Raw genomic sequence first — 16,790 nt, 5'->3', positions numbered from 1 at the left:
TCCAGGTACTTGTAACGATTTAAATGTTCTTGATCAATCACCAGTATTTAATGACATTATTTAGGGTCGAGCTCCCGAAGTTACGTACTATGTCAACGGAAATGAATATAATTTGGCTTACTATCTGACGGATGGTATTTACCCGGAATGGGCGACATTTGTTAAATCCATCCCACAACCACAACATCCGAAACATCGTTTGTTTGCAGAAAAACAAGAAGGTGCACGAAAAGATGTTGAGCGTGCATTTGGAGTCCTACAATCTAGATTCGCCATGATTAAAAATCCATCTCTTTTATGGTCAAAGGGTAAGATTGCATATATTATGAGAGCATGTCTCATACTCCATAATATGATTGTCGAAGATGAACGAGATTCATACACACTCTATGACGCACATGAATTCCAACAAGAAGATGGAACCAGAAATATTCCGGATCTTTCGTTTTCAGTTAATATGTCTACAAATCTTGAGGGTTTAGGTGATGGCCATACAATAGTTCGTGATCGACAAGCACATCAGAAATTAAAGGAGGATTTGATAGAGCATATCTGGAATAAATTTGGTAATATGTAATATGTTAGTTTTTTTAACATTTTATTTTCAAGTTTATAAGTAAGCAATTTAAATGTTATTTTATAAGTTTTTATAATTTGTGAAATATTTATGAATATTATATTATTAAATCTTATGATCTTAAACATGTTCTCCCAATAACTAGCTTTTTAACAAAAGATCTTAACTACTGATCTTACATTATTTCACTTTATATTTATTCTAAGAACACCATAATTAGTTTCCCCATTTTTTTTCTCTATGATCTTAACAACTGATCTTAGATTATTTACACAATATATTTAATCTAAGAACATGAAAAATAGTTCTCCCATTAAGGATGCCCTTAGGTATAATCATCACACTTGTGGGGATGCATTGTCTTTACACCCTATGGGAATTTATGAGCCTTGGTTTCTCCGTGCAATCGTGGTTTATCTCCCAATCATTTTGGAGAATAAAAAGCACGTGTAGTTGGTTGTTTAGCATCCTTGATATCATACTCAAGTTTCTTGGAATTTCGAAAACTGTCTTCACTGTCACTAAAAAGACTATGCCCAAGACAAGGTCAGAATCTGGATCCAGAAAATCTCCACAAGAAAATGATTGTCCAAACCAAGATTCCGGTAAATTTGAATTTGATAGCTCGCTGTATTTTCTGCCCGGCACATTTATCGTGTTAGTGAACCTAGCCGCTCTAGTCGGTTGTTCGGTGGGTCCTCAAAGATTGAGTCATAGTCACGGAAGAAATAGTTCCGGTATGGCAGAGGCTTGTGGATGTGTTTTGGTGGTAATGTTGTTCCATCCATTTCTAATGGGCATGTTTGAGAAGGAAAAATATGGTATCCCATTGTCTACTCTTTCTAAAGCTGCCTTTTTAGCAGTTTTATTTGTTGTTTTCTCTTTGGGAAAACTAGTAGAGTGATATATGGGTTTGTTATGCACACAACGTTAAGTTTATCAACGCATTGTCTCAGTTGATAATGCTATTTATGCAATTAGTTTTCTTCTTTATTATATACTAGGTGCTTCCCCACGCAACGCGTGGGTTGTGGTGTAGTTGGCACTTTCTTGTTTTTTTTTTTGGTCTTTTCGTTTTCTCTTTTGTATTATTTCGTTTTAGTTAGGCATATACAGGCTTTGCTGTTACTTTTATTTATACACTATATGTTTATACCATTTCGTTTAGATGTGTATAATTGTGGCGTTTATTTTTTATGAATTATGAAGATGTTGTTTCTTGCTTTTGAGGATCCAATCTTATCATTGACTGATATTGTTTCCAATACATTTATTGTATTATAGATTTTATAATTAACTGCTTATGTAAACCCTTCATATGTTGATGTTACAATAATAAGTTATTTTTTTAAAATATCTTCCGTGTAAGTGATTATGTTTGTATGCCCATGTTTTGGTCTAATATCAATAAGATCGTTTTTGTTTTTCTTTAGTTGACTTTGAAACCAATTTTGAGTTAAGCAAATAATGGGTCGAATTATGGTGTTAATAAGTAATATAAATTCTTATGTATATATATTGTATATATGTGACTATAAATTTAGCTAACTAAAAAATTATGTAATATTTAAATACAATCTTGAACATATATATATATATATATATTTTATTTGTGGGAGGAATGTATGAAATTATTGGATAGAAGTTATTTTTGAGTTAAATAACCTTTAATGTCTTTAAAGTGAGTTAAATATTAATAAATTTTTATATGTGTTTTGAATTTTTTTAAAAGGAATACCAAGTGTTTCCTTCCAAATTTGAAGTGACATAGTATTTTAGTTTTCTTATATGATTTGATGAACTTCAATGTAAAAGTTTTTCAAAGTAAGAAGTACACTCACTGATTGAATTATAAAATTTGGATAAATGTTTGTTTCGATTAATCATCTGCTCTTTTAAATAAATTAAATAAGTATGTTGTTATTCCTACAAATAGGACAACATATATTATAGTTTAACCATGGAGTTAAGCAATGGAAATGGAACTTGTGATTGCAAGACAAAATGCTTATATGTTACACATTGATCATTCAAAAATTAATAGGAACATCTAATTCTCAAATAAAGTTGATTGTTTTGTTAAAACCAACATATGCAAATTTAAATTTAACTATGCAAATTTAAAAAATAAATATGAATAGATTAGAAAGGCAAGAAATATAAAAGAAATGTTTTTTTTATATAAATAAAATAAAAATTGAAAACAATGTTAAATATATATAATACTTTCTACATTAAAATATGGAATCAAACTCTTACAAGTTACAACATATATGAGATATAACAACATTTGATATTGGTAGGAGAGAAGGAGAGGATGTTTACTATAAGATGGTAATCCAAATTAGATAATGGAGATGAATCTTTAAAAAATAGAACAATGTAATATATATATATATATATATAATACTTTCTAAATTAAAATATAGAATCAAACTCTTACAACACATATGAGATATAACAACATTTGATATTGGTGGGAAAGAATGATTACTTATAAGATAATAATCCAAATTAGATAAAAGAGATAAATCTTTTAAAGTAAGAACAATATAAAATATATACCATGTAGTCTCTAAAATTAAAATTTAGCATTAACAATTTACAATGATATTTCATTTGTCTTTTACAACCCATACAACAAAAATAAGAAATCAAAAATAACAAAAAAAACGAAAAATGATTTGAGGTATTGTAGAAGAGAATGAGAGAATGTGAAAATGAGATAGTAAAAGAATGTCAATATGAGAGAATGATAGATTGAGAGAATGCTTATTTATATGATAAGAAATGATGAAAGTTACATTTAGAACTATGGAGTTACAATAATAATTTATTGTGTTTGAATAAAATTGAGTGGTAGAATATGATTAATGCATAATTTATTTTATTTTCAGTTATAATTTTATTTTAATGTGTGAGTTAAATGTATTGTGTTTATTGGGTCTTAAATATTGTTTAAAGCAATTAGAAGGCAAATAAAAATAAATAATAATTAGAAAACATTAAATGAAAATCAACCAATAAGGAGAGACAAAAAGCTTACTTTTATATACATGATATATTGCTTTTAACTTTGAAATGAGAAATATATTATAAATAATAATTTTGCATGAGAAATATATTAATTTCGCCAACCAAAATATGAATATAAGTTTACCCAACCAAAACAAATAAAAAATGTTAAAATTTAACCAAAAATAGTTTCTCTTGAAAGATAAATAAGTTAGTAGGAGGAATGAATTAATGTACAATTATTGGATAGGAGTTACATTTGAGTTAAATGGAGTTACATGTCTTTAATTATAAATAAATATTTTAATTTTTTATAACCTAAAATAAAAGGAATACCAAGTGGCTGAATCAAAATTCACATGATTTGGTTGTTTGTTGATATAAACTCAACACTTACACATAATACTTTAATATAAAAAATATTACTTTTTAAGTGACACACTAAATTAGTTTTCTTATAAAATTATATGAATTCTTCAATCTCAATAATTTTTAAAATCCCAAGGATAACTTATATTTTTTTGGTTTTCACTCATCAATTTATCTTATAGTGCTAGATTTCATACTAATGGTTTCATCTTTAGAGAATTTAGTGAAATGATATTTTTAAAATGATATTTTATTTTTATATTTAAGTTCCAGTTGAATATGTTTTGTTTTTTGGATCATTTTTTATCTTGATTAAAAGACACAAAAAACCAATTGTTTAATTATGTTCATTTTGTTTTCAAAAACCGCAAATCATAAAAAAAATATATTATATTGATCTCTGCAGATTTATCAATTGGATCACAAAACAAAATAGTCTTTATAAATGGATAAATGGATAATTATATTGATCTTTATAAATTATTAAAAAATGATACATGAATATGTGAGATAACCAGAGATATAATAGATAAATTACATATGGATCATTTCAACTTTATGATCTTATTATGTGGTGAATATTGTAAGGAAGTATGAAAATAATGACTTACAAGATGTTAATATAAAATAGAAAATAGAGATAAACATTTTAAAAGATTAAAATAAATATATAAGATATACATATCATACAAACTTTAAAACTAAGCTTTTACAATGAAATTTGATTTGATTTTTTATAACTCATACAACAACAATAACAAAAAAAATACAAAACAAAACAAAACAAAACAAAAAAGAGATTTGAGAGTAGTGGAAGAAGATGAGAGAATGAAAGAGTGATAGACTAAGAGAATAAGATAATGAGTATTTATAGGAAGAGAAATGATGAAAAATTGCATTTAGAAAAATGAGAGTTACAATTCTAATTTATTGTTTTGTTTTAATACAATTAATTAATACAACTTAGTGGAGAAATAAAGTTAATGCATAATTTATAGGGAGAAGCTATAAAGATTTCAGTTTTATATTATGTGAGTTAAATATGAAAATTAATTGTTTTTAAATTTATATTTTAATATAATTTTTTGTTAAAATTGCATTACCAAGTGGACCAATAAGGAGAGACTGAAACTCTACTTTTATATATATGATTATACTAGAAAAAATCCCAGGCATTGCGTGGGTAAAATAATTATACTGAAATATATAATATTTTATAACTAATATATATTAAAAATATATTTAGTTATTTTAAGATTCATTCAAAAATAATTAGGAAAAATACTGTAACTAAGATATATTAATTGTAAATTAAAAAATTATCAGGTTTTATGAATTGTTTTCTAAATTAATTTGTATATTAAAATTTTATCAAAATGATCAAAAGAAACAACTTATAGTATTAATATACGATATAAACCTTGTGTTTTCTTTAAATTTTTGAAAATCATCTGCAACATTTATTTGATTGTTAGATTTCAAATTTTAAATTGTATATATTCTAATGATTATAGTATGTGTGTTAATTTTAAAACTATAGTATGTGTATTGTTAACATTATAGTATGTGTATTGACACACATCCCTACTATTATTTTGAAACACAGTTTATGGACTAAACCTTTGTTTTGTAAAAAATTACAAGAGTATGCCATTGGAGTTATAACCAAATAATATATCTTCATTAAGGGTAAAAACGAAATTTTGTTCATATCCTAAACGGATAAACACGCGGATCCCGGGTCGGATCTTTTAAAATGGTTTTTTTATGTCTAAATAATAAATAAAAGCAATACATTGTGTATTTTGCTAAGAAAATTCTAATAGCATATTGGTCCAATGAAGCTCTAATATTTCGGAAGGTGCCAAGTTCGATGCACCTTAGCTGCAATTTTTGCTGTTTCCAATAGTAATCCCACTACGATTTTTTTAAGAATTAGTGAGAAAATCTTATTTCCACAAATAAGCGGATTACACAGATCAAATATAGCACTTGCCATATATGCTTCCAAAACATGAATATTATAGTTTCCATGTAAGCTTCCAAATATAATTTAAATTACCATATTCCCATAATATTACCTTTAAATTTGATCTTTATATCTGAGTTTCTTACAAAAATATAGGAATGTATATAATTTCAAAATCCCGAATATAACTGATTCCGTGATTAGTTGTTTTATCATTCATATTTAGCTATCTTCCTGAAATTTTAGGCATAACAGATTCAAGCATTTTTGAGTAAGCTGTTACTAATATTTCCCTACTTTCCCATTTTTAATTTCTATATTTTAACGTTTTAAAGTAAATAAGATTTTTCTTTTATTTGTTATTCAAATTAAATTCGTATCCTATTTTCATGATTGATTCGTATGAGTGATTTCATTCCATATACGTAAGATATTCTTTAACTAACAATATATATACGTTGACTATTTACTCAAATTATAATGGTATATATATTCGATTCCATATGCCTCTAAAATTTCGGGAAATCTGTTGTAGTATAGCTTTGCATCCAATCAATTCATTAATTACCTATCAAAATATATTTTCATAATCCCGCTTAACTTGGTAGTAGTTCCAAATTTGATAAACTGGATTAAATGCGTGTGCAAATTATTGAAAAAAATTAGAAAACCTACTCCTTATTTAAAAATTTATATATACTCTCCTATTCCTGACTCTTCCATCACCGGCTCACATTCGCAATTTACTTCCTACTCCACGTATATTATATTAGCAATTTACAGATGTTGATCTTATATGCGAATGTGAAAAAATGGTGAGTAAGATCAGTTTTTTTTTTTTTTATTGTATGTTATGACATTCAACCATTAGCACATAATCATGCGTTTACATTGTCCGGATTATCTTTAATAATATGTTATTGTGTGTGTGCAGGTAACTTGGTAAATGGTAAATGGTTGCTGTCGAGGTCCAACCATATTATAATATCCAACACCATGAGTTAGAAAGGTTCGGTTTCAATTATCGAAACATATATATACAAAAGTTTTCATAGTTAGACAGAAACATAACTCTAATGATCTTATATGAATGCATGTGGTTTTAGTATTTTATTTGGCAAGTACAAACTAACTAAGCAACCCAACATTTTAACAAATATTGCAAACGAGGTGACAACAAAAAGCATAAACGTAGTTAAGTTTCATTTCCTATTTAAAACTATGTTGGTAGTTTTTTTTGTTTAGGTTATATCTTTCTTATTTTTTCTTTGTATTTCTCTTGAACATAAGCAGACAAAATTCATGAAAAAGCCTAATATACCGAGAGGTGATAAAGATGAAGACCACAACAACAAAAAACGTCAACAACGTCGACAAGGTTTTTGCTAATTATAATAATATATAAAAAATTAAATTATTATGGTTTATATGATTTTTAAGGTATGCTGTCACTGTGGAAGCAGGGATGTGTGAGTCGAGGAGCCAAAAATTTAAGGTGAGTCGTGAGCGAAAATAACTATTTTAACCTTTGTCACACCAAATGTTCCCCCGATAGTAATTGCGACGGATGCCTTTGATGTTACTTCTGCCAAAAATTTGGTCATTCCAATCATATATCAAATTTAGTCAACTATGTATTAAGCAAATTTATCAATAAATTTATCTTCTTCCTGCTTAGTGTGTCTGTGCATTTGTTCTATAAACACTAATAATATTTGTCCCCTATTATCTCTTGGGTGTTAATAATATTTGTCTGTAACAAATTAACTTATTAAATTTTAGTTCATGTATCTATCGTAAGCAAATAAATATATATATTCGCATAACAAATTAACAACCAAGTGAGTCAATAAACAAAAGTATGTTTCTCTAACAATTCATTTTCAGATCATCAATTTTTCAAATGTCAAAAAGAGTGACACCAAAAATTTTGTATTATAAATATTATACCAAATAAATATATCTATAAATATAATCCAGCAAATCCATGATCAATAAGTTTTACAACTTAAAATTAATAAATTTATTAAAACAAAATTTTTCTAAAATATATTTACAACCAAAAATTCTTACCCGTATATTACCATATTATATTACCGGATACAAAAAATTAAGATAACAAGGGATGGGACGGGATGGGACAAGACGAGAAGATACGGGACAAGACAAGACATGTTTCCAATTTTAAAATAGATACATCTAGGTTATATACATGCAATAATCCAACTAAAATTAAATTGAAATATGATATTTGGATTTCACACTCCTAAGTAAACTATGAGAAATATTTTGATTTGTTTAAAAATTATACATGTATATCATTAAATATCACGTAATTATATGAAATAAAAAATAAGAAAAATTCAGTTGTAGATATGACAACAATAAGTTTTATCTCTATGATATTATTATTTTTAAAAACATTAATAGAAAACTGTTGTAGAACGGGTTAATTATTTTATCACTTTTATACGTTAAAACTGAACTTACAATTATTTAAACAAATAACTATATAAATCTTTTATTTTAATATATCAATGTTAAAATGATAATAAGATATGTCAATTAAAGTATAAAACCAAATTTATTAAAGAATTTTTATTAAGATTAAAATTATACTGTTCAACCATTTAAAAACAAACATTAAACTTTACAATTTATGTTACCTACTATGTAATTATTTAAAAGAAAACATTTATGGGACATAAAATTTCTAACGGGATGGATCGAGACGGGATGAGATGAGACTGGACTGGACGAGATTTAACACCCCATTAAAAAATTACTTTAACATTTTTAACAAAAGCGGGCTTTGCTTGATTATTATGGATGGATTGTAAAAAATTAATATTTTCCACGTGATGAAGATGATGATCATGTTTATTTTTGGTATGAGTAGCGATATTCTACGTATACACTAAAATATTGACAAAACACCTTAAAAGAGTGGCCAAGTATTTTTTTTGGAAAATTCTAATATTATACAATTAAAATTTTAGAACCTAAAAGGGTTTATTATTTGTCTGAATATATGTTTTACCAGTGTGTTTTTAAGTAATTTAATTTACTAATTAACTGCATATACTTTAAAAAATAATAACTAAATTTTGAGAAAAGGTCCATTCTATTTATGGTATTAAGACGAGAAATAATATGTAAACTGAAACGGGTAATTCACATAATGAGAACCAATATATTGAACAATTTTTTTAAAAAAAGTGTCATAAATTTTAGATAAAAATAGGAAATTAAAAAATATAAGTAGATAAATTCAAATGTTAAGTTTTCACTAATTTTGATATGGATGCGACATGTAACTAATTATTTTGGAAGAGGCAATTTTAAAATTTTGGTATTTTTGAAAACAGATATATAGTTTTTGAAAATTATAATTTTTTTGATAATTTCAACTAACTAAATAAAAAAATATTCAAAGAAAAACTCTGGTATCCCATTTTTATTTTTTACCCAATCTCTTTTAGTAAACATTGTGTAGCGAGTAATAATTTAAAAAAGAACGAACATAAGACGAAAAATTATGATTGATACGGGACGAGACGGGACTAGACGAGACGGGATGAGATGAGACGAGAGGGGATGAGTTGGGATGTGAGGAGATGGGACATGACAGGACGTATTTCCTATTCCAAAGTAAATACGTTTAGGTTTATTTTAAAAATAATCACATGAAAACAACACAACTTTGCTACAAAACCTGGATTAATATAATTCTTAGTCAACACTTGAATATTGTGTCCCGTGCTGTAGCACGGGTTACTACCTAGCCAAAAACTAATAATTAAATTAATTTAATTTAATTTACTACATATACTTAAAGAAATAATAATTAAATATTGAGAAAATTTTCTGTATATTTATGGTATTAAGACAAGAAATAGTATATGTAAACTGAAACAGGTAATTCAAATAGTGAAAATCAATATATTGAACAATTTTTTTAAAAAAAGGGAAAGAAATTTTAGATAAAAGTACAAAATCAAAAAAATACTGGTAGAAAAATTCAAGTGTCAAGCTTTCACTAATTTGGATAAGAATTTATTATGCGACAGTTAATTAACCACTTTGGAACGAGCACTTTGAAAATTTGGTATTTTTGAAAACAATTATATACTTTTTTAAAACTATAATTATTTGGATAGTTTCAACTAACTAACAAAAAGAATATTCAACGAGAAATTTGGTATCCCATCTAATTTTTATCCAATCTCTTTTAATAAACATTGTCTAATGGATAATTATTTAAAAGAGAACGAACGTAAGACAAAAAAAAATTGGATGGATATGGGACGAGACGAGACGATATGAGATGAGACGAGACGAGATGGGATGAGACGAGACGAGACGAGAGAAGATGGGTTGGAACATGTGGAGATGGGACGGGACGGGACGTGCATTCCCATTCTAAAGTAAATATAATTATTAGTCATTTTACGAATTTAAAATTTATTTGAAATATTTGTCCCGTGCTGTAGCACGGGTTACTACCTAGTTATATAGTATGTGTGTCAATACATTCAAAGTTCTTAGTTTGAGAATGTTTTGATTAATTAATGAGTTTAACATATATGAATGAGTTATCTATACTAGTATTTTTGCAGCAGTTTTTGCTCAAAAATACTAATAAGGAAAGTTTTAGCAATTAATGCTACTAATGCAATTAATTCTGTCGACCTCCAGCAATTTTATATGGACCTCTTAGTATTTTATGGGCCTCTTGATAATTCATAATTTAAGGGCCTTCATTTATTTAGGTTGTAGACAAAACGATATCCAAAATTTCATAGGACCCGTGAAAATATACTCTTTTGCTAATAATCTAGATAAAATTTCTGGAAAAATGAAATAGTAGACAAAATTTCCAGAAAATTACATTGCAATAACTATGACATTAATGATATTCTCAATTGCCAAAATGATTCTGAATACAAATGAGTAGACTCTTGATTTATCAAGCATTCAAATTTTAAAAACTTTTATTTGGTTTATTCTGCATCTTTATTTTAAATATTTTTAAAAGGTTAAATATGAAAAATATTTAAAACTTTTAAAAAGTTAAATATGATAATATTATACCGTAGATACAAAATAAATATTAAAAGTTAAGATGATATAGTGTGAGTTAAAATATCTCGGGACGAGGTTATATAGCAGGACGGGTTTTATCGATATTTATATAAATTAAAAAATAGCAGTAATTCGATGTTACACAGGTAAAACATCGTTTTATTATTTTGTTAACACAGTCAGTATCAGAAAATAGACATATTTAATTAAATTTAAATTAATATTATATAAAAATAAATTATATTGCTGTATTATATGGTTTATTAAACAATTATTATATAATTATAACATATTTAACCAACAAATACAATTTATAATTTTAATATTTTAATTATAAATAATTTTGCCCTGCGGTGTACCGCGGGTCCTAATCTTGTTTTTTATTAAAGAACATACACGAAGTTACATATATATTTAGTACACTTTCTTTTCACTCTCTCCATAATTTACTATTTAACACATAAATTTTTTTTCCTTTTGTGAGGAGCAAAAGTACATAAAGGTGTTATCTAGATTTGCAAAGATTAAACCTTTTAAAACTCGACCAAAAAGAAACCAGATGTGTACATATATGAACAATGTTTGTGTATTAAAATTTTAAACTAAATGAAAAAGATAAAAAAAAGTAACCACACATTAAAATAAAAGTGAATCTGATATTAAGCAGCACAAACCTAGAAAGAGCTTGTGTATCCAATGAACATTTGGTTGTTTATGTTTATCAATTGGTTGAGTACTCACTTTCTTTCTTTTTTTATTTGGAAACTAAATTACTTATAAAAACTAATGTAAATTTTAGCAATTTATCAAAATAGACATGCTAAACAACATTTGCAAACCTTAAAACATGAAGAGAAAGTAAAAACTGAAGGCAAAGAAGATAGACATATCTTGTGTTTCTTGTGTTTTAAACGTTCTTCATCTAGTCATATCTAAAGACAATCCACATTTCACATGTTCATTTATGTATATGCTAAATATAGAAATTGTTATTACAAAATTTATAAAATTATTGGAAAGATAGAATATGATGTTTGATGGAGACTTTTTCTTGATATTTATAGAAAAACCTTTTATAGACTAATACTTCATTAGTATCATGAAAGAGTTTTCAGTTTTTTTTGGCAAATATCATGGGTTGGTGTTGGTGTTGGGTTTCGCGAGTTAGAGGCCCAATCGATAAGCCCGCTAAGAAGCAAACGTCAACCCAGCAAGTGGGCCTGACGAAGGCCTAGGAAGAGAGCTCAAGCTGGAGGGCGAAGTCAACCCAGAGATGAGGTCGGAATTTTGTAGTCAAGATCACGGGCGAGATTACAGAAGGAGATTCAGGAGGAGTCTCGTTGAGGATGGAGTTTAAATATTCAGCTTTTGTAAAGTGTTCGCCATGTAACTTTTAACGATTCGATACAAAAAATCAATACAAAAAATCTAGTTCGTTGTTCTTCATAGTTCTTGTCGATTTACACCGAAAGTCTGCCCAAATCTTATTTCTTAATTTATTATTTCTAATTGTTGTTTCTGATACCAACAATTTGGCGCCGCCTGTGGGGACTTAGGACTTTCTATTCTCAAAAATCGACTACTTTGAAGAAATCAAGGCGAAATGGATCCATCCACAGCTAATACGATCATGCTAGAAACCGCTTTACCAGCGACAAACCACGAGTCCATCCCCAACAGTGCCCCTTCTAAGGGTGCACATATTCCAGCCCAGTCCGATCACGAGGTCTCGAATCCAATCGGACCCGGGACAGGCTCGTCACTTGATGACGATCACACACCGAACCAGAGCATCTCGGGCGGCTCGGATCTCACACATCACAGATCCGTTTCAGCTCGGGATCTCGGTAGCTCGAACCCAGGGGTCTCCGTCGGGGTTACTCCCACGATCCCCGCGATCCCAACGGGAAAGAGAAACCAGTCCCGAGTGTGGATTCGTTCAGAGAATAACAGAACGAACCGACCCAGGCAGCACCTAGCGCCGTTGTCCTCCTCTGGGATTCCTGGCGGGAACGATCTTTCTGAGATTCGAGGAATGCTCGCCGTCTTGATCGACAAGACTCAAAGCCAAGATGCGACAAATCGGGCCCTCATGAACAGGATCGAACGACACGAGCAAGAACTCACGTCTCGCGCAAACCTTGACCTCAATTGGGGCGCCGCATACCCTTCGGGGATAGTTTTAACCGATCCCACAGAAAGAGTGCATCCTCAAACACGTCTCGACTTCGAGGCGGTCCACATCACCCCACCCGGGATCAGAACGTTGCCCGTGTTCGTGCCCTCGGAGAACAACGGAGTTCCGAGTTCGTCAGCCCTAAACGGCAACGTGAGCTCACGACCTGATGAGCATCCCTCAATCGGATATGTCGGATCAGCCGAGCACGTCATCCGTACCCCAGGTGCTCCCGAGAACTCCTCGGCGAGATTGAACCCGGCCTTGACCAAAGAATTAGGGGGCGGGGCACCACGAGCGACGTCGATCGGCGGTCTCAGTCTCCCCGGACCTCCGAGGAACGACGCAATCAACGCTCAGTTCCTCACCGAATACATAAATAAAGCAAGCGCCAAGATGGCCCAAATCCGCTCCAAAGTGCATTTATTCACAAGCGCAGCCTCGGACATCGATCGTGTGATCGCTGAAACAAGGCGCACCCCGTTCACTGACCGAATCGCGAAAGTTCGCCTTCGCGACGTGGGCAAGCTTCATCTGCCCGAATACGCAGGTGCGTCGGATCCCGGAGCACACCTCCGAGCTTTCAGACTTGCAATAACCAAAGCTTACCTCACCGATGATGAGTGTGAGGCCGGTTACTGCCGCTATTTTGCCGAGAACCTAGTGGGACCAGCGTTGGAGTGGTTTGCTTCTTTGGAATCTAATTCTATTGATAGCTTCGACTAGCTCGCCTCATCATTCTTGAAGCAATACTCCGTCTACTTCAAGGCTAAGGTGACCGAATCAGATCTTTGGCTTCTAGTCCACCGCGAGTACATCACTCGCTTCAAGTCAACCAAGGCCAGGATAGCCAACTTGAACGACGAAATCGGAGAGCTCGGCGAAATCGACCTCGAAAAAGAGGGAGAAAAGGCAAGAGAAGCCAATGCGAACACCAAGAAAACTGCCGCGATACATGAAAGAACCGATGAGGTAGAGGGGTCTTCCCCCCCTCCAGCCCCAAAGAAACGTATCGACCTAGTTTTCAAAGGGCTCTACCGGGTCGGTCTTTACCCCACCTCTGGCTCCCCGGAAGCTCGCGAGTCTCCGCCCGATCATCTCCCGATGTTTCGGAGACTCCGATCCGATCCATAGGGTCGACTTCATCACGGGAGGATCTTCCTTATGTTGTAACTCAGTTAATTCGATCAAAGCGTACCAGCGTAGGGTCAAAAGTTACCACCGGAAACGGAAACCCTGCTCAGAACCAGACTATGAGATCACCTTCTGGGAAAGCGAGACCGCCGACCTGGATAAACCACACGATGACGCTCTAATAGTGAGAATAGATGTTGGAGGATGCGAGCTTTCCCGAATAATGATTGATACTGGGAGCTCAGTCAATCTCTTATTTTATGACGCATTTAAACGGATGGGCTACCCCGACTCCGAGCTGCAAAAGGCCAAAACCCCACTCACCGGGTTCGCCGGCGATACAACCTTAGCCAAGGGCACCATTTCATTCATAGTGTAAGCCCGGGGGGTACGGCGCCTAGTCGACTTTGTGGTCGTCGACCGTCCTGCGCCATTCTCGATAGACCATGGTTATACGGGATGAAGGCGGTCCCATCAACGTACCACCAGTGCGTTAAGTTCCCATCTCATGGGTGGGATCGCAACCATCTACGGTAGTCAACGCACCTCAAGACAATGTTATAGAGGCGGCTACGATTTAATTAAGAAGTCCGCTCAATAGCAATTAATGATCGCTGACAAACTCGATGCTCGTCAGCTTATTAGTCGCAAAGATCTCACCTCGCGCGGACCCATAATGACCAAGGTCGACAAAGTCTCGATTATGGAAGGACATCCGGAACAATGCGTCGGGATCGGGGCCGACCTGACCACCAATACAAGAAACGACCTGATCCAATTCTTGGGTCTGAACAGCGATACCTTCGCTTGGTCCTCATCGGACATGAAAGGCATCGACATTAGCGTTACGTCTCATCAACTAAACGTCGACCCCACCTACAAACCGGTAAAACAAAAACGTCGCAAGCTCGGCCCCGAAAGAGGGAAAGCAGTGAACGATGAGGTGGACCAGCTTCTGAAAATAGGGTCTATCCGCGAGGTTCAATATGCTGAATGGTTGGCCAACCCTGTGGTGGTCAAAAAGAAAAATGGGAAATGGCGGATCTGCATTGATTTCAAAGACCTTAATAAAGCTTGTCCGAAAGACAATTACCCTCTCCCTCATATCGACCAATTGGTCGAAGCAACCGCCGGTCACGAGATCCTGTCCTTTATGGACACCTTCTCGGGATATAATCAGATTCTGATGGATCCCGCCGACCAAGAAAAAACCGCCTTTATTACCGATTGAGGCACTTACTGCTACAAAGTAATGCCTTTCGGACTTAAAATCGATTTTTATTGTAACAACCCGTCCCGTGGACCCCGCTAGCCTCACTGCTAGCCAACTAGCCTCACTGCTAGCCGTCCAAACGGACCCCAAGCTGGCCCTAACCCATCACTGTGGATATCCCAATCCACCAGTAGGTTATTGGTGCGCCAGGCGTTCCTCGAACCCTGGTCCTCACCCTTTAACAACCTTTCCACAGGACAAGCTGTCACCAAGATGTTCGCCGAACACCTCGGAAAAACTATGGAGGTGTATATCGACGATATGCTCGTCAAGTTATTGCGCGAGCAAGATCACGTCTCTCAACTCAAAGAATGTTTCAAAATATTGAACCTGTAAGGGATAAAACTCAACCCGACCAAATGCATGTTCGGCGTCGCATCCGGCGAGTTCTGGTCACGGAACGCGGGTTCGAAGCGAACCCAAAACAGATCGCGACCTTCCTCGAGATGCCTTCGCTAAAGACAACTCGGGAGGTACAAAGACTGACAACCCTGAACCGATTCATCGCGCGATCTACGGACCATTGCCTCCCATTTTATCAGTTGCTGAAAGGTAATTTAAAATTTGTGTGGGATGACAAGTGTGAGGAAGCATTCTAAGAACTGAAAAGTACCTCACCGAGCCCCCCGTCCTCTCGAAGCCAGCGGATGGGGAACATCTCTTTCTCTACATTGCCGTTTCTGACTCCACAGTAAGCGGGGTACTGGTTTGGGAACACGAGGGAGAGCAGAAACCCATTTACTACGTCATTAAAACCCTGGTCCACGCTGAAAAACGGTATCCCGCCATGGAAAAACTAGCCCTGGCGTTCGTGATGTGAGCCCGCAAGCTACGCCTCTATTTCCAGTCACACACAATCGTGGTGATGACGTCTCAGCCCATTCGGACCATCCTCCACAGTTCCAGCAAATCGGGCAGACTAGCCAAATGGGCTATAGAACTCAGCGAATACGATATCGAGTACCGACATAAGACCTGCGCCAAAGCACAGGTCCTCGCTGACTTCGTAATCGAGCTCGCCGCAACCAACGAATGCACCAAAAACCGATCCAAGAGATGGTCACTGTACGCGGACGGAGCATCATCCAGGCAGGGATGCGGGATCGGAATTCGACTCGTATCCCCGACCAATGAAATCATGGAACAGTCCTTCCGACTCGGGTTCGCAGCCTCAAACAATGAGGCCGAGTAT

This window comes from Camelina sativa, chromosome 5, assembly GCF_030686135.1.
Source record: "Camelina sativa cultivar CO46 ecotype springtype chromosome 5, ASM3068613v1".
NCBI lineage: Eukaryota > Viridiplantae > Streptophyta > Magnoliopsida > Brassicales > Brassicaceae > Camelina > Camelina sativa.
This window is presented reverse-complemented; position numbering follows the sequence as displayed.